At 43.1% G+C, this 20309-nt stretch overlaps 1 protein-coding gene across 2 annotated transcripts in view; it reads right to left on the bottom strand.

Moving 5' to 3' along the window:
* Positions 1–20309, bottom strand: part of col8a2 (collagen, type VIII, alpha 2) — a 64478-nt gene that overhangs the window by 12621 nt on the left and 31548 nt on the right. The gene's annotated exons all lie outside the window — the stretch shown is intronic.

The raw sequence follows: 20309 nt of genomic DNA, 5'->3' as shown, positions 1-20309 counted from the left end.
ACATGAGGCGTAAACACGTGCACATATAACCTGTGAGCATATCTCTGATGCACGCCCCTGCTCTCAGCTGCTACACTGTATGTGGTAAGTACTTGGCTGGGTTAATGTTTGGCCTCGATGGTCCTCAGAACCTGTGACAGACAGATCTGTTGACTTTAATTTACTTCAGGAAGAAATGACCACATCGCCCTCTGCCAAATATTTTCACAACCGTGGTCAGGTGCGAACAGGAAACCACCAGAGGATGGTTAGTGTGTTTGTATATCGTAAGTGAGCAACCGGAGGCGTCCAGGACCGGATTTAACTGGTGAAACGATGTGTGAAAATGGCATAAATTTCCACTCCAGCTCTCCCCTGAGCTGTTTTCTGTCTGTGGACTGATGACTGTCAGGAGTCATTTTGTGATAATGTGGGATGCGAAATGTGATCTCAGGTTCAGCCTGCTCCTGTTTGGATGCCAAAAATGTCACGCTTATATTAGGCATAGCAATTGTGAGAGGATGACAAGTAATGTTGCATAGCTGTGAAGAACAACACACTGCAAGTTTCTCTCCATTAACTAAACCTTACGAATCAGCCTAACATGTCCTCAACCAGCTCCTGAACAATGATTACAGACTGTTACCATCAAATCAGAGATCCCACCTTTTAATAAGGTCAGACTGAAGCACTTTTTTGTGCCAGTCAATCCTTACATTAAATGTACATTGAAGAGTCTTGAATATATTATGTTCAGTTATTGTATATTCATTCATTCATTTTCTGTAACCGCTTATCCTGTTATAGGTCGTGGTCGGGCTGGAGCCTATCCCAGCTGACATTGGGCAAGAGGTGTGGTACACCCTGGACAGGTCGCCAGACTATCACAGGGCTGACACATAGACATCCACACTCACATTCACACCTATGGACAATTTAGATTCACCAATTAACCTGCATGTCTTTGGACTGTGGGAGGAAGCTGGAATACCTGGAGAAAACACACGCTGACACAGGGAGAACATGCAAACTCCATAATTTCAGAATTGATTTTAAGATTCTTTCAATACCCTTTAAACCTCAACATGGTTTAGCGCTGAGTTATATAGCTGAGTTTCTGACTATCTATGCTTCAAGTCGTGACTGAGATCCTCAAGCCCACCCTCACTAGTCGTCCCTAGATCAAGGCAGGTAGATAAAGGTGACTAGGCTTTTGCCATCAAGGCCCTGAAGCTCTGGATTCATTGTCTGAGGAGATTAGGCTTTAAATCATTGCTTGAAACATATTTTTATAGGAGATCTTAATGTTACTATCATTTATTATTATATTACATCGTCTTTGTTGACCTTGCAAATGGAGCTGCTATGATGGAAGAAAAAAATCAGACTTGATCTGATATAAAAGCATCATCATCATCATCAACTGACATGTATTTCCTGATTTACTGACATACAGTTTAATACACTCACAGGACTGTCCAGCAAAGTCACACCATTAACAGTCAGAAGTGACATTTGGCAAACCAGATGAGGCACAAGAGAGGTACACTTCATCATTCTGGAAAATTCAATTTCTAATTATCACCTTGGACTTATTTTAGGTCATAAATACAATGAAGTTAAAAGTGTCACTCTGCAGTGCCAAAGCAGCAGAGAAGGCTGCTGTAGTATAGTCACCAGCTCCTCATCCCTCTCCTACTTCATTTATATGCTCAGGGATGCACAATCAGGAGACAAACCAGGGCTGTATTCAGCAACAAATACAAAATGTAACAATTCTTTTATTTGAAGAGAAATGGTGTTGAACAGCTTGCTGTGTTACGAGGTGCACGTCCTTTTAAGATGGCTGGGTTTAATTCAGTTAAAAGGGGCTTTGTTGAGATGGGAAACATGCGTTTAAACTGCTAAAGCAATCCATCCATCCATCCATCCATCCATTTTTATCCACCTATCCGGGGCCAGGCCGTGGGGGCAGCAGACCAAGCAAAGCACCTCAGACGTCCCTCTCCCCAGCCAGCTCCTCCTGGGGGACCCCAAGGCGTTCCCAGGCCAGATGAGATATGTAATCCCTCCAGCGTGTTCTGGGTCTGCCCCGGGGCCTCCTACCAGTGGGACATGCCTGAAACACCTCCAGAGGAGGCGCCCAGGAGGCATCCTGATCAGATGCCCGAACCACCTCAACTGAGCCCTTTTGATGGGAAGGAGCAGCGGCTCCCTTCGGATGTCCGAGCTCCTCACCCTATCTCTGAGGCTGAGCCCAGCCAACCCATGGAGGAAACTCATTTTGGCCACTTGTATCCATGATTTCATTCTTTCGGCCACTACCCAGAACTCATGACCATAGGTGAGGGTTGGGACGTAGACCAGTAAATTGAAAGCTTCGCCTTCCGACTCAGCTCCCTCTTCACCATGACGGTCCGGCGCAGCGCCAAAATCACTGCAGAAGCCGCACCAAACTGCCGATCCATCTCACACTCCATTCTACCCTCACTCGTGAACAAGACCCCGAGATACTTGAACTCCCTCGCTTGAGGCAGTGACTCTCTCCCAACCCAGATGTACAAAGCAAGTGTGAAGTAAAAACAAAATATGTATGTACAATAAGTAAAGATCTACCAGAATTTAATTTATATACATGGTGCTGCTGATTGGGTCACACCTCTGACACGCCAACCTGATGAGAGAAAATGTGCCTCTGAGCAGCTGAACATTGTTTCACACCAAGGAAACAAGTCATTCAACTTGGAAACTGTAACAAAATGGTGCATAAAATTTTCAGATTGAACATGCCAGAGGCCAGTGTTCAAGGGAAAAGGGTCCCTGATGGCCATTCATATTGGCACATTTTGTAATGACTACTATAAACCCCCTTAAACCTCATATAAAGGCAGCATACAGCGAACATCCACTGCCCCTAAAAAACCTTCTGTCAGGCGCCTTCTAGCTACAGTATGACAGCTGGATACTGTTAGTGAGGACAATCAGCTGGCTACCTGTAACTGTCATACATACAGTGTTATGTATGACAGGCACAGATAGCTATAGGGCCCCCAGGCTTCTTTGCTTGGACCCCCCAAGAGTCTCGGATCACCACTGCTCATGCTTCATATAATACGGCAGATATGGACTCAGTCAAATTGCGACAGCCAAGATGAAAGTTCACTCTCAAAGTTTACAATGAGGCACATCCGTTCCCGAAACATGAGTTGACATTTTCTAATTTGAAAATGATCTGACATTTTCTAATTTGAAAATTACATCAAATTATACACTGCAGCTAATTGGAAGCAGGGACTCGGGAGTAATCTGGGAGTTCACCGCAGACTTCAACTCACACGTACTTAGAAAAAAGGTGTGTTCATTGCCACCATGTGTGTGCAGAGATGAGGTCTGTTTTACGGCTTTGCTTTCACCGGCGTCTGTGATTGTTTAGCAACCACATAGCTAGGTAGTCAAATTCCTGTTTTACAGTCATTTACCAAAGTGTTTCTTTGGGTTTTTGAGGGAGTTTTGTGTCATTAGTCACAAGTGTGTGTGAGTGTCTGCGGCGTCTGTTTATGCTTGTTTATGTCTTTGCCGGGAAGAATCAAAGATCACCTCTGAAATGTTCACACCAAAGCTTAATCTATGAGAAATGAAGAAAGCAAAGACGTTAAAAGAAACAAACAGGAGGAAAGGAGAGCAGTATTGGTAGGGCAGTGTTTGGTCGTTGGCTGACTTGCTGGCTGGCTGGCAGGGAAGCGTGTCTGGTATGGGGGTCTGTGGTTTTGGTGCAATGTAATTTAACAGGCGGCTCTGGATGCCCAAAGTTCTGCAGGCGTCAAACTCTCTCAAGAACCGGAGGGACACACACTCAAACCCAGGAGCCGTGCACGAGCAGGGATCAGACGCAGACAGGCGGCTTGCAGACCTCCACAATCTGTTTATCAAATGTTTTTGTTCAAAAAGCTCTGCAGACGTTAAAAAATCTCACGCAATCCTCCCTGGCTGGCCACCACCGAGCCACTGCTGGACCGAGACTCGTACATGCTTTCGCACACAAGAACACCCACGTAACAAAACACACACTCTCGGTATGCATGGGAACACAATATAGCTCTGGTAAGGTGGTTACGCGGGGTGTCTTAAAAATGCTCATACTCGTTAACTTTCCCCCATTTTCACGTAAAATCAGTCCACAGAAAACAAACCATAACAAAACGCCGGGACTGAGAGGAGAGGGGAGCTAATGGCGAATCAAAGCCTCCCTCAGTCATTAAACATGAGCAGTATCCAGAGTTACAGTGAAAAAAGCCTCGTCTGGCAGGCTGAGTGACACTTTATATAAAACAGATTTAGCTGAAAAGAGAAATTGCCACACACATTATGGTATCAGATCCAAAAATACACAAAGAGAGAAGGAAAGAGCAGAACAGAGAAGTAGCATTAACGAGGAAATAAGGGAGAGTCTCAACCTCGGGTGTAAAAGGGCACCGCCAACTCCATCATGACACAATAGTCACCACTCTGCTGTTCCCACGTCCAGACAGCTGTTAAATAACTGCTTTGTCTGACATTTACATCCATGCACAGATCATGAGGAAGTGGAGCCCTGGACAAAGACACGTGACAGGCCCCACGAGACGGCCAGACTGAAAGCGAGGCTCTTTTTGGTTGTTTTGCATCTCTGTAGTTGTTTTGTAGCTCATCATAATCATTTTGCATCTCTATGTTGTAGTTTTGCATCTCTCTGTGGTCATTCTGCACGTTGTTGGAATTCTTTGCTTCTCTTTTTGATCGTTTTGTGCAACTTGTGGCCATTTGATGTCTCCTGTTTTGTGTCTTTTTCAGGCAATTTTGTCTTTTTGAAGTTGTTTTGCATCTTTTTTGATCATCTTCTGTCTCTTTGTAGTTGTTTTGTATTTCTTTTTGGTTGTTTTGCGTCTCTTTTTGGTTGTTTTCCATCTCCTAGTTGTTTTACGTACCCTTTTGGTTGTTTTGCATCTTGTTGTAGTTGTTTGCATCTCTGTAGTCGTTTTGTTTCTCATTGTAATCATTTTGCATCTCGATGTTGTAGTTTTGCGTCTCACTGTGGCCATTTTGCACGTCTTTGTAGCTTTTTGCTTCTCTTTTTGGTTGTTTTGTGCCACTTGTGGCCATTTGATGTCTCTTGTTTTGTGTCTTTTTTCTGCAATTTCATCTTTTTGAAGTTGTTTTGCATCTTTTGTTTTATCATTTTCTTTCTATCTGTAGTTGTTTTGTATTTGTTTGGATGTTTTCTGTCTCTTTGTAGTTGTTTCACATCTCTTTTTGGTTATTTTGTGTCTCTTTTTCATTGTTATCCATCTCTGTAATTGTTTTGTGTCATTTTTTGCTATTCTTTGTCTTTGTATTTGCTTTAAATCTCTTTGTGGTTGTTTTCTCTTTTTGGTTGCTTTGTTGTTTTTTGCATCTCACTGTAATCATTTTGAATCTTTTAGTGGTCACTTTGTGTCTCACCGTGGTCATTTTTCTGTGTAGTTGTTTTGCATTTTTTTTGATCATTTTCTGTCTTTTTGTAGTTGTTTTGTATTTCTTTTTGGTTGTTTTCCATCTCTTTGTAGTTGTTCCACATCTCTGTATTCATTTTGTATCTCATTGTGATCATTTTGCATCTCTATGTTGTAGTTTTTTTGCTCGCTTTTTGGTTGTTTTGTGCCACTTGTAGCCTTTTGATGTCTCTTTTTTGTGTCTGTTTTAGGCAATTTCATCTCTTTGGAGCTGTTCTGTTTTTCTTTTTGGTTGTTATTTGTCTCTTTGTAGTTGTTTTGTGTGCCTTTTTGAATGTTTTCCATAATTTTGTAGTTTCTTTGCATCTCTTATTGGTTGTTGTGTCTCTTTTTGCTTGTTTTCTTTCTCTTCGTAGTTGTCTTACGACTCTTTTTGGTCATTTGTGTCTCTTTGTAGTTGTTTTGTGTCAGCTTCTCTCTGTAGTTGCTTTCCATCTCTCTGGTTGTTTTGTGTCTCCTCTTGGTCATTTTCTGTCTCTTAGTAGTTGTTTTGCATCTCTATGCTCATTTTGCATGTCACTGTAATCATTCTGAATCTTTTTATAGTTACTTTGTGTCTTACTGCGGTCATTTTGCATTCTTTGTCTCTGGTGTTTTTGGTGTTTCCTTCCTGCAGGTGAACTATACTCTCATGAGCTGTTGGCTCAAAAACTGAACATGAACATCAGTATTTTAATTTTCACACAGACTTCTGTTCAAAGAGTCCTGCCAAAGCAGATTCACAATGGCATTTCTCTACACAGATATGATACAAAACTCTCCAGCACTCTAAACAAAATATTATAGGAAACCTATAGAGAGACCTATAGAGCTGTTCATCTGTCAAACTGATTAAAATTACTTTACCAGTGACACTGTATTTAGTGGGATGTTACTGTGGACTCATGAATGCTGTGCAGCTTTAATATAAAGGGAAAAAAACAAATATTGGATTGTACGTGGTTTGCAGATACTCTGACTATGATAAAGATCAGGAGCAAAAAGGCCTACTGGGTCTGTTCAGAACTCTGTCCATATCCACATCAAAAACAAAGACACATGTTGGCAAGTGCACATCATGAACATAGACAGACATCCCACATACAGTACACCTCACAGATCTGTCTCCAAACCACCTGGTAATTTGAGTCAGGGACACAAACCATACCCGAAGCTTGCTGTCTTTCTTGAACATGTGTTGGATGCCATTTCAATGGAGCCGAAATGCTAATCTGCAAAGGCTTCAGGGCGCCAAAGCAGACTCAACAGCCTCCAAACCCAAACTCAGCGGCATCTCAAGTGGCCCGCTCAGACAGGCAGAAGAGACACAGACACCGCGGCTGAGTGCGAGCCAAGCACACACTTCCCTAACTGCTCCGTCTACCCGCTAATGAAATCAACAGCGCCGGGGAGGTGAGGCTGAAGGTGCTCTGCCTCCACTTCCCTTGAGCGGTACATGTGTGGACCCAGACTGCCAGGCATTTCCTAAACCACGTGCCACAGAGAGATTATAGGTATACCAAGTTTGAGGATTCAGTGTCATGGAGGGGAAGAGGAGGCGGTTGTTTTTGCGGTGAACATTTGAGCCGCTCCTTGAGTGGAGGAATCATCACCTGAACATCATGTACCAGCTTTTAAAAAAAAAGCACCAAATGGTTCAACAATAAGGCTCATAGTCGTTAGATAGTTTGGTTACAACCACAGGTCTCACAGAGAACTGCACTTAAAACCCTGACCACACATTTTAGCTGATTCATCCAATTCTGACAAACCTTGGCCACAACCATGACCATAACCATTCCTGATGGTTACCATGAACCCACATGGGTGGCCAGCTGCTATTAAACCACAGCCATCTTTCTTTACCAAACTCTCTTCTTGTAAATTCAGCGAGTAAATGTTGGAAACTTCCCTTTTACAGCAAGAATGGATTTCCAGAACTAGAGAGGGATACTAAAAATAAACTAAATTTATACATCTGTGGTTTATTATTCAATCTGAAGTCTAGACATTTGAGTATTAACGGATTTTACAGATCTGCAGTAAAAACACGTGCACCTGCAAACATTAGGCAAACTCTTAAAACATACACAAACAGGCCAAAACATTGCTAAGGTATCACTTCCAGACAACACAGAGCTCCATTGACCACTGACCAGTGTGAACGCCTTGTTCTAGACCTACAGAAGAGATGGCGGGAAAGACAGAGGAGGGAGAGAGTGAACACAGCAGTTATACTGAGGGTGTGTGTGTGTGTTTGTGTGTGAGGGGCAGAGGAAATTGAGCATGTGGGGCTTTATTTTGAGAATCACCTTCTTTTGAATGAGGTAATCCCCCCTTCAGCCTGAGTGGCACTTGGACCATTACGCCTTTCCGGTGTCAGCTCACTGTGTAATATTTGAGCCGTGGTCACGGTTTAAGGTGGCTTTGAACGCACCCTGTATTACTCAGCACCAGGGAAACAGTATGGCTGTTCATATGTGTGTATGTAAAAAAAGTGGCCACAAATCTAATGCATATATGATGAGACATTAACATCTGTTGCCACAAGCTGGAAAGTGTGAGGTGAAGGTTTTGTTTGGTTGCTTCTCAGGAAAATATTGCCACAATAAAAGCTCCTATGTTCCCTCAGTAGTGTTTACACTGAATCATTAGTCAATTACAGTCATTAGGAACGCTGTAAGTTATTACGCCGAGTGCCGAGACATGATGCACACTGTTTACACTGCTACTGTGCCATGCTGATGCACACATGTTTGTGAAATTCACTCACATACAAATACACTACAGAAGAGTATAATAACTCACTATGTTTCCATCCTTTATTCAACCTCAAATGGACTCTTACACATTACGACCAAAAGCATGTGGACTCCTTTGGGAAATCCCAAGACTAGAGCTTGTGCTGCAACTCATTATTTTCATTATCCATTATAAGACTTAATTGTTGGGTCTATGAAATGACAGAAATAATGACAGAGTGTCAGCAGCTTCTAAAGCCGAGGGTGACATGTTAAAAATAGAAACGTTTCATTTGACTAACACACAAAAACCCAAAGATATTTCGTTTATTATTACATAAGATGAAAAAAAGCAGCAAATTCTCACAATTCAGAAGCTGAATCTAAGAAATTAACTGCATTTTTTAGATGAATTACTTAAGCAATTAATCAATTATCAGAATAATCGTGATGAATTTTCTGTTGATCAACTAGCTGATCAATCGTTTCAGCTCCAACTGTAGCGTAAAATGATATTTCACCCCGTTTGACTGTTATCACTCTATAAACTAGGCATTAGTAGTGGTTATCAGCATTACAGATGTAGGTTAGAAGACTCCTTCTACACTGGGGTGTAGGGTTTCCATCCAAATGTATCGCAAATTTTGTGAAAATGCGAATTTATGCACATTTCCATTCATTATTGTTTTGCGAGTACTGGGAGTCAACAGGTCGAGTAGTAGGTGACGCTTCTCGTGAAAAATAAAGATAACAATGCAAAAGAACACCCGTAGAAGAAGAGGGCGCCGTGAGATGACGTCACTGAGAGCGTCTCATGTCCACAACTGATGTAAACATCTACCGGCACATCCATGACTACAACGAGATGGACAGATTCCTTGGGAACTTCTTGGCTATTGCAAGAGCTCTCATCACACTCATATCAGCGTACGTAAGTGTCCTGAAAAAGAAACGAGAAAGACTACACTCACTGACCAGAGTACTACTGTTAGAAATTGGGAGAAGGGGACCACCATGTCATTGTCCGTGTGTATGGGAACGTAGGCGCATAAAGGACTAGGTAGGTAGCCTACGTCATCGTTTATTCACTAAATCTGTTTCCATTGCCAAAAGTCGCATTTTCCTAATATCGATACGCTGACATTTCCAACCCCTCCAAGCATAAAAACTTTATTTCGATAATTCAGTGTTTTTCCGAATTTCTGGCATTTGCATTCATGTTTTTTTCCCGCAATTGTTGAAAATACAAATAAAAATAGGTGGATGGAAACCTAACTACTGACTAGTATGTTTAGGATGCTGTTATCAGCTATTAAATGGCTTTATCATTGGAAAGTGGAGGGGAAGGTGGATGTTGTGACATCTCCACAAGACAGCTGTCATTAGTGAGACATCAAGGTGTTTCTACTGGACCTTCCAACTTGAGTGTTTTACAGTGACACATTGCCACTTTTCTAGTCGTGTTTGAGCCATCAAATGTGGGTGTTTTTAGCTGCACTTCCAGTAGCTTTGATGCCCCCCAACATTGGGTGTTTTAAGCCAAAACATGATCTTTTCCCAACCAAAACTAAGTGTTTTTTGTGCCTAAACATAACAACACATTAACCACAACATTGTTGAAACTAAACAAATGGAAATTTTTTGCCGACAGCTGTTAAATAAGGTGATAACGGCACTCTGAACGTACTAGTCACTGTGGCAGGAGCCCTCAAACCTGTATCTATGATGCCGCTACAAACACCTATTAAATAGTGATAACATTTGAAATGGATGGATATTTCAAACAACAGGAAGATCTGTTGTCATCATGACGAAAGCCAGGTCAGTGTTTCAGAGTATGAAAGAACTTGGCTGGCCTTAAACGGAGCCCTGACCTCAACTCCATCCACCACGTTTGGGATAAAACGAATCAGCAGACCTTAGCACCTTGCATCAGTGCCTGACCTCACTAATGTTCTTGTGGCTTTAGAGGTCATTTTAGCAGCGTATGTGACATGTTCATCAATTATAAATTTGTGCAGTGTGTCCACATACTACTGGCCACACAGTTTATTTTATTGTGAGGTGTAGGTCTGTATGTGGCCAGACAGTTAACCAGGGAGAACTGCTGAAATTGATCAGACTAGAGACAAAAGATGATGGAGAATCAACGAGTCTTCATCCGGTCCAGCGCACAGACACATAGACTCATCCATCTTTCCCTCTCTGGGTAGCTGTAATGATGATATATATCTGCACTGCAGGTGACACAAAGAGTACTCTTTATTTTACACACGCAATGCTCGCCTGCTCAAGTGCAGGTGCTCGCAATCACGTCCTAGTTTTTTTGTGAATCTGTCAAACCCGCTGATGTCTGTCATCTGCCTTGCTTGTTGTCAACCTGAGGATTCCCTTATAACGGAGTGACTTTTCAAATGTATCTGTCTCAGTGTTTATGGGAGGAAGCAATATGGAAAATTTACCACAGGTGAAGTACAGATAGAACTGAAAAAGGCCTCGCTTCGCTTCAGGAGAGACAAGGAAGCCTCATAAAACACTGAGGAGATGAAGTGAAAGAGTCTCATCAATCCAGGAAATGGCTCCCGTGGAGCAGGGCTGTGTTTTCCTAACATCCCTGACGGTTAAACAGGGCGAGAAAAGGCCCGCGGGACGGTCGGAGAGGGATGAGTTTATGCTGATGGAGTGCCTTAAGAGTGAGAGTACAAAAGGAAATGGAGGGTGTAGGTGGTGTAAAGTGTGTGTTGGGGGAGTGAGACAGGTTGGGAAGAAAACATGGGGAGGGGAAATGAGTGAGGAGGTCAGATGGAGAGTTTCCGTTTCTTGATGACTTCATTCAGAAGAACACGTCTAATACCCCAGGGCACTTATCTGAGTGCAGAAGCAGACGTGCTAATCATAAGATGGGGGGTGATGTATAGTGCATATGAACGCATATGTGTGTGTGTGTGTAGGGACAAAGGGTAAAGCAGCCAAAGTGAGGTTAATTAGTCGCAGGATTATTAACCTGTAGGATCTCACACATGTACAGTTGCGTGCAAGTTTCAAAAGGGGACCCTAACTTGGTCCTGAGCCCCTCGCAGAAACAGTTTCAGGCCAGTGAAAAGGCATTGATTACAATATATTAACCAGTCTGGCTCCTCTGCTGCTTTACAGATTCGTGCTCTATCACCTCATCTCTCTGGGAAGGATATAGCCGAGGGAGATGGATTGAAAATCTGCAAAACATCCAGACTCACTCCCGACCTGCCAAGACGCTAGTTACAGCGTGTGGGGGGGGGGGAGCGGACAAAGCAGTAGTCTGTAGGCAGACAGACGCAGCTATACCTTTCCAGCTGACCTGTCGGTGCACCTCAACTCAATATGAGTGGCTGATTAGGTCATCGAAAAAAGAAATCTCATAAAGGGCGATCTGCTTCCACATTTCTAAAGCCATAAATGTTCAGGACAGATCATTGAAGGCCACATCACCCCTTTAACAAACTGACGTTACTTGCATCATCATGTAAAAACGGAGAACTTAATATAAAAATGTAGATTAGTGTATTGGAGTATATACCCATAAAGGGAACTGTGTGTTAGAGGGCACTGCGGAGATGACCTCACCTCAGAAGGAAAACTTCGAGGACACCCAGTAATACAATCTCCTGCGAATCAGAACAATCGCTCTGTCTCTCCTCACCTCGTAGATCTCAACTGGCAACCTCAGCTCATCTCTCTCCCTCTCCTCTTCCTCTTCTTCTCTTCTCCTTAAGCCTCCCGCTCTCCACGCCGCACCGCTCATTGCTGGTGTGAATACTTTTATTGTGTGCTGCCAAGGCCTGACCAAGCAAGGCGTTTCTTTTTTCCCTTGTAAGTCCACTGGTACTGACATATACTCAAGTCTCTGTTATTCTTAATTAACATAACAGCAAATGTCTAGGGAGGAGAGCAGAGAGGACAAAATGGGAGAAAGAGGGAGTGAGCGGGGACGGCAAAGGCAACGGGAGGTAGAACTCACTCTTCGGTTTCCACTCTTGCACAGCGCATGTGCAGTTTACGGTTATAACGTGATTTACAGTAACATTTATAACAATTAGATTTTGATTTTAAACAGAAATAAGCAAAAGCAGCCTCGTATTTCTAGATGGCGACTGGCGACTCCTCCTCCTGCAACTCCACCTCCCTCCAAAGGCCTACTCCCCCCTCCTCCATTACGTCCTCATTACGTCTATGATAGACGTAGGCGTTGGCAAGGTAACGTCAGAAGAGGAGAGCGAGCGTAACGTTATAAACGCAACCCCGGAGTTTTAAAACTCAACCGAAGTCCGTGATGACTGATGAGTTTCAGAATAAGGTTACAGTTTTAACGTCAGATAGTAGCGTTAACGTTACTAGTAAGTGGAAACGCACAAGGAAGATAACATTAATGTTTCAGAGGCTACGCTACAGTAGGCTAACGTTAGCCATTAGCAACTGGATGCTATGTTGTCATATAACGTTATATGTTATATTAGAAGCAAACTAAACATAACATTACCTGTCCTGCACAGTCAAACGTAACCCCGGAGTTTTGAAACTTATCCAGGGTCAGTGATGACTGATGAGTTTTATAATTTAATGGAAACGCTAACGTTAGATAATACTGGTGACTGGAAACAAACATGACAGTAGGCTAACTGTTAGCAACTGGATGCTGTGTTGTCATACATAACGTTATAGCCTATGTTACATTAGAGGCAAACTAAAAATACCTGTCCAGCGGAAACTCTGCGACCATCTCGTCCCTTTTTAGGTCAGGATGAAGCTGTTACGCGAGCGGTTACGTCAGTCAGAGGCCTCCACATGGGGAAGACAGACAGGACGCTCGGCCAATCATTGCATTCGGTCGGAGTTTTCTTAGATCCACATGAGAATGGTATAATTATGAGTTTTGATGTCTGGTGGAATTCACTTACATTTTAGTGTGCCATTATTAATAGCATTTTAACCTAAACAAAGAAAAGCGTAAAATTTCCAGAAAGCTAAGTGTTGCTTTAAAGTATGGACTGTTACAGATTTTATCAGTGAGCTGGATAGTATACTGTAGGCTCATGTTGAGGTGTTTTGAAAAAGTATGACTTTTGCAAAAGGAAGAATGACGAATCATAACGTAAATGAAGCATAGCCACATCTTTAACAAGTTTGGCTGGGATTACTTAAGTAGAGTGTTATGCATGTTCACACGAGCTCACTCTTCTAGTTCAGTTCACACACATTAATGCTGCATTTGTGTGGTATCTGAATAATCAGAAATATTAGTTCCCAACTGGGAAAACCAATGTCAACACCCCATTAAGTCAGAGCAAGAGGTCAGACAGTTGCCAAAATGTGGAACATGACTTGCTGAGTTGATGTCATATTATGCAGAAAGATAAAGGACAAAACTTTTCATTAATTAACATATTGAATATCAAATTTTTGCCCACATGTAGTTTGTAATATGGTGTTAAGTTGTAATCATTAGTTGCTGTCCATATAAAGTGACCAAGATTAGTTAGAAAACGTATTCATTAGCATTAACCCTGATGACAAGTCAGGTAAAGCAATGTTTCAGTGGTTTTGGGAAATGCACTGGTGCAGAAACAAGTCTGGGACAAAATCAACAATATAAAGTTTCAAGCTGTTATCAATGTGTTGTTTTTGTTTTAAAATGCCTTGAGCAATAAAATACAACACAGCATCCATGCTGTTTCCGCATTATGACTGACAAGCTCACAAACACACTGAAGTTGGAAGAGCAACATCCGTGCTTGGAAAATGGGACGATCCGAGGAATGAAAGCATCATAACTTCAACTAGTTCACATTCATAGTTCATCATCATTCACATGCAGATATTCCCCAAGAATGGTTGGATGCTTCCGCTCGATGTGATTCAAATTCATTGTCAATGTAACTGGACTTGTTTTCTCAGACCCAGTGGGCACAAGTTCCATAAAAATGTGAGATTTTTTTCCTAGGGATCTGAGCTGCTTTGTTCATAAAGCTCCATCAAATACCCATATGAACTGGCTTCAGCAGGAGCGGTACCTGCGTTTTCTAATATGCCAGGTGTACTATAGCCATGCAGGTGTTGTGTTGAAGTCTGTTCGCCCTTCAAATAGTGTTTCCCTAGTGTTAAAATGCATAGCACCAACCTCCTTGGATAGGTAAAGGAATGGGTTTGATTCAGATTTAAGCAGGGGAGATGCATATCGAAAGTAAACAATTTTCAACACAATTCCTCAGGTGCTACAAAACGCACTGAGCGAGCATCGTTCACTGTTACATGAGTGAATGACACGCACATTTACAAGCATTAGCTGCAAATGGATATGTTCAGTCCACCAACAACACGCGCATGTTCAATGGATGTGCTCTGTTACTGCTTTCATACATAACACTGCTTAAGTGTGTACTTCCGTAAACCAAAGAAGACGTTATATCTAAAACTCTTGTCTTAGATTAGAGTCCATGCATTTCAGCATCTGGACATATCCAAAGCTTGACAGGCCTGATGTGCCTGGATACAGAGTTACGAATGGTCAGTTGTTCAGTAGCTGGACAGGATGGTGTTGTGCCGGATCAGGGATTGGACTCAGGTCTCCGTAGGGCTCTAATGTACTGGGTTGGGCTTGGTCTGTGTAATGTCTTGTGTTTCTGTGCCATGTCTCCAAGTAGCTGTTACCTTTCTCCCTTCACTGGGTGGGTGGCTTTGCTTCTGCCAGAACGGGGCCTCAGAAATGTGCAGTAGCCATACAGGCCAGGGATCACACAGAAAACTGACAAAAAGCAAGACAAAGGAAAAGAGCTCAAAACAAGCCACCGCGCGAATGAATCAGGATTTTCCTCATAACGAGTTTCACAGCGAGCTTTATCGCAACATAGCTTAGTTATTTCCTGAGTGTGTGTCAAAATATTCATGGTGGCAGTTCATCCAAAGGCAAAGCTGGCTGTGGCGAGGAGTCAAGCCCATGTGGAGAGTATGTGCACGGGTCTATTTACGACTCAGTGCTCTGAAGGTGAGAAATGTTCCGGGGCGCTTAAATAAGGACTAAACCCAGAACAATCGCACACCATCAATTGTTCCATTCTTTTTTGCCAGGACTGGAAAAAATCCCAAGCTGCACGTAGCTGGGGCGAACTTCCAGGAGGGAAAAGCCCAGAAAAGTCCTCTTGTAGTCTGTTTCTATCAAAGGATTCCACAGTTTGACACTCCATGAAAACAGCTAATACAGATCACATTGTCAAAGGCTGCCACTGGTGGAGAAGGAGGGAGATGGAAACTTGTGTCAAGGGACAACGGAGAAGAGGAAGAAAAAGAGGAAAGCGCCTTATTGACCGTAAACGAAATTGAAGCAACAGAAGGGGAAGAGAAAGCAAGAAGCCATGAAGGAGATGTGAAGTCATTACGACAGGCAAAAAAGAAAAGACGGGGAGATGGAGGAGAAAAAATGAAAGGGGAGCAGAAAGTAAAAGCTTTAGCTCTTGATCTCCCTGTTGACCCACTTCAGATGCGTGCCCCGCCAATCATCTCACACACTCCTTCCGCTGGCAGCCGAAATGGCTTCACACGTACATGCACACGTTGCGCACGCACAAACACACACATCAGCTGGCAGCGAAACAGAGAGGGAGGCCTATTTTTCTGTCCGAAATGGAGAGAAGGGGAGAAAGAAAGAGAGGTAGAAGGGAGATTATAATTTAATAAGGGGCAGGAAATCTTGGTCAAATCCCCCTGAAGGAGCTGAAATGCCTCCGTGCTGCAGGCTACTGGACTATAGACTGACTGGGCTCCATCTGAATGGGCTTCTCTGGCACAGGCAGCAGGGCAGACAACCAAGAAAGCAGACAATAGACCAGGAAGAAAGAAATCCCACGATGCTACAGTGTGGAATCATATTCCAAGATAAAATATTGAACCAACAATTTAAAAATCCATCGTATCAGCTGCGTGACTTCTGCTGGATCCACACTGATGAGTTTTGTGGTGAGCATGTAAGTGAATAAGATTCAACGGCCAAACAAGATAAAAAATCAAGGAATACTCCTCCAGATATTTATATATCAGTTTGGTTTCTCTCTATAGCCATTTATGTAACACAGTTTATTTTATGTCTTGTCTAGGGTTGCGTTTTGTTTAAATATTCTGATACTGGTGTCAAATGTATTTAAGCAGCCAATAAGCTTGCCAACATTATGACTTTAACTGAGAAATATGTGCATGATGCTAACTCGCAGATTTTACAAGTGAAGTTCTGAAAGCCCTAACCTTATACATGAAAACTTTCCCCATCAGGAAAGACCTTTTAAAAAACAGGAGGTGACACTTTTGAGAGTTTTTTTTTTGTTATATATAAACTGTAGTTATCATTAGGAAGCATTTAACATCATAACTAAAGACAGCAGCACACAAAAGAGAAATGACGTCACAACAATGGCCCAATGTTAGCTTGACAGAACTGTAGTAACCACTTAAAGGGGACCGACTATGCTCTTTCATATTTGCGTCTTACATTAAAGGGAAATTTCGGTTTATTTCAATCTGTCTCCTATCGTCCTAAATTTGGTTCAAGTGACTAGTGACATACAGATAATAGTTAGCATGTTAGCCGTTAGCCTAGATACAGCCGTAGTGTCAGACCTGTTAAAACGTAAGTGAACGGGCATCCCTTCAAGTGCAAAGTTAGTCCACTAAACAAGCTTTTTTCCACAAAGACCGCCTCATATCGTTAGGATAAATGTCAGAGAACATATAGAAAACGACATGTAAACGTGTTGTCTTACCTTACCAGTGTGGTGCCATGTTTGTTTATCATCTAGCTCTGCTTTCCAAAGCGCGGCCGAAATATATCTCGCCAGCTCTAGATAAAGCCCAGCTGGATATTAACGTTACTCCAGGTGGAGGTGTCTCGTCCTTGGTCACATCCAGACCTTGAAAATTACGCTGCAACCGGTCCCATTCCTTGCAACAGAGGCATTCCTCTTCTGTGGGCACTGGGGCACAGCATTCACAGGTACACCACCAGTCTCCAGAGCTACGCAGCCTTGCAGCAGCCATTCCTCCTCTCTCGTCCTCTAACGTTACCTGTTGCACCTCTCTCTCTCTCTATCCTCCTCCTCCTCCGTTCAGGCGACCGTCCGGTTCTGCCTTCCAGCTGTTGTTGCTTGTTCAGGCACGCTATGAGATCGCTGCTTGTTCTTGCAATATTTCGGCTGCGCTTTGGAAAGCAGAGCTACATTGTAAACAAACATGGCAGCACACCAGTAAGGTAAGACAACACGTTTACATGTCGTTTTCTATATGTTCTCTGACATTTATCCTAACGATATGAGGCAGTCTTTGTGGAAAAAAGCTTGTTTAGTGGACTAACTTTGCACTTGAAGGGATGCCCGTTCACTTACGTTTTAACAGGTCTGACGCTACGGCTGTATCTAGGCTAACGGCTAACATGCTAACTATTATCTGTATGTCACTAGTTACTTGAACCAAATTTAGGACGATAGGAGACAGGTTGAAATAAACCGAAATTTCCCTTTAAGTGTTACAGTAAAGGATGTTCATATCAAACATTTCTAGTTTTAAAGGTTTCCCGTATACTGTTCTGAGTACTCTGTTTTTCGACTCTGACTACAGTATGATGTCATAGTGTGCTGCATTTCTTTATATGGCAATTTCCTCCAGGGACGTTACTGCAAGTGTTTACATTATGTAGCCTACATTGCTAAATGACACAGACATGCTGACATCCAAAAACTCATAATCTTGGTTGCTGGTGTTGTTCATTTCTCCCTGATTTTGGATCATCTTCCTGCTGGAACACTTCCGGTTGTGTTTACAAAATTTTATTGGTGATTTTTCAAGGTAAAATGTGCCACTGTTCTTTGTTGTAGTCATTCCTCTGGCTACAATGATGGTGCAGAGATGCTGACATATGGTAGACGCGAAAATGTTGACTTATTAGAGCAGAGTGAGCTTTTTCAGGAGGGGGCTGAAGACACAGGCACTAGTGATTTAGACAGAGGGTGACAACAGTATTTTTGACAATCAAAGCATGTAACCATGTTCTTGTATAAACCTTAAATACAAGTGTGAACCTGAAAATGATCATAAGACATGATCATTTTCCTCTTTAACATGAAGGATGCGCCATCCATCCATCCATCCATCCATCCATCCATCCATCTACTTATCCTTGGCCAGGTCACAAGGGCAGCAGGCCGAGCAAAGCACCCCAGACGTCCCTCTCCCCAGCAATGCTTTCCAGCTCCTCCTGGGGGACCCCAAGGTGTTCACAGTCCAGATGAGATGTAATCCCTCCAGCGTGTTCTGGGTCTGCCCTGGGGCCTCCTACCAGTGGGATGTGCCTGGAAGACCTCTGGCGGGATGCGCCCAGGAGGCATCCTGATCAGACGCCCGAACCACCTCAACTGACCCCTTTCGACGCAAAGGAGCAGCGGCTCTACTCTGAGCTCCCTCCGGATGTCCGAACTCCTTACTGTATCTCTAAGGCTGAGCCCAGACACCCCACTCCTCCGAGAATCACCACCTTATCGTGGTGGAGGGGTATGTCCCTGTGAACCTGTTTGCTGTGTTGTGTTGCTAATAACGTCTGGTAGGGACTCCTAAGGCAAAATGGTACCGGTATCGATTCAAGAAGACCTTGACGAAACAGTGTATATTTGAGGACCTTGCCTGGTATGGGGTCAATGGGGCCTTACAGCCTTTTGAATGTATCCATATGACAAAGCGTGCATCCTCTTATACGTCTGACATTTTTAGGAAAATTGTGTTTTTCATCTTTCAAATGTTACATAACACAAGCAGAACAGAAATAAATAAATAAATACACAACAGGGAAATTACTCAGTAAATGACACAAGAAAACCACTAACTGCAATTACACAGACCGATGTGTGGCCTGAAGCTCCCTCTTGACAGTCTACAATAAAAGGGATCGACTGGATGCATCATGGGCTTAAAAAAAAGCAACTTTGAGGAAATGAGCTAGCGAGTGAACTGTTGTTGCTCGAGGACTCAGACAGCGTGACGCAGAGCCATCAGAGGATTAAGATGTGGGATGGGATGACATAAAGAGATATGCAGCGAGCTCTGGGGCAACGTCGCAATTATGTTGCTGTCTTTCCAATAGTGTGTGAAGGCCGGGGTTAGTGCAGAGTGTGTATGTGCACTTGGGAGTCTTTATATAACACCTAACATAGTTGAGGATATCAGGTCACACAGGCAGTGCACGCTCCTCCATCACTCTTCCACCTCTCTTTTCTCTGCTCTTGAGGGCTGAAGGAAATTTGCAGAATCCCTCTCTGCTCAGAAATCACTTGCCCCCCTCCTCTTCAACCTCACACTATGTCTTAAATGGAAATTCATTGGATGGATTGAATCCCATCGAGGACCATTAACTGCTCACTGGACCTTGTTTGATTGATCACTCACTTAAAATGCCGCTGACCCCAGAAGGGTGTTTCAGTCTCCAGACCCAGCCAGCTGAAAGGAGCCCACAAAGCACCTCAAACACACAAACACACACATGCATATTAACCAGACCACCAGCATACAGTGCATAGCCCCCTCTGACTGTGGTCCTCGCTGAAGCCCACCCCACCCATCAGGATCAATGCAAGTCTTTATTAGCTGCTGGTTAAGAGAGCTGGCTGTGTAAGAGGACCCTGCCAGTTCTGGCCTCACACCTCCCAAAATCCACCGCTGGGCTGTATAAACATGGCTCTGTGAGTGCGTGTGTATGTGTGTGTGTAAAATGTATATAGTTGTAAAGATGGTGTTAAGCTGTATGAGTCAGAGAAACAAGAAAGAGATACACTTAAAAGTAAAGCGTAAAAATTCAGAGTAACTTCTCGCACGGTTGTTGAAACAACGGTGTGGTGTCAGCGGAGCAAGCATGTGATAAGTGGGACTTTTACGGGTGCTACATCTGCGCAGTCATAATCAGTCTGCTTTTCTTGTATGAAACACATAAAAGAAGCTATTTGGCTGCTGACGCGCACCCATGGGGCCATGTAAAAGCTGTGAGAAAACCAAGTGAATATGTCCCGTTGGAGTAGTGTGC

This window comes from Epinephelus fuscoguttatus, linkage group LG17, assembly GCF_011397635.1.
Source record: "Epinephelus fuscoguttatus linkage group LG17, E.fuscoguttatus.final_Chr_v1".
In the NCBI taxonomy this organism is placed as follows: Eukaryota; Metazoa; Chordata; class Actinopteri; order Perciformes; family Serranidae; genus Epinephelus; species Epinephelus fuscoguttatus.
Note: the sequence above shows the minus strand (reverse complement) of the source record. Positions and strands in the feature narration are given on the sequence as shown.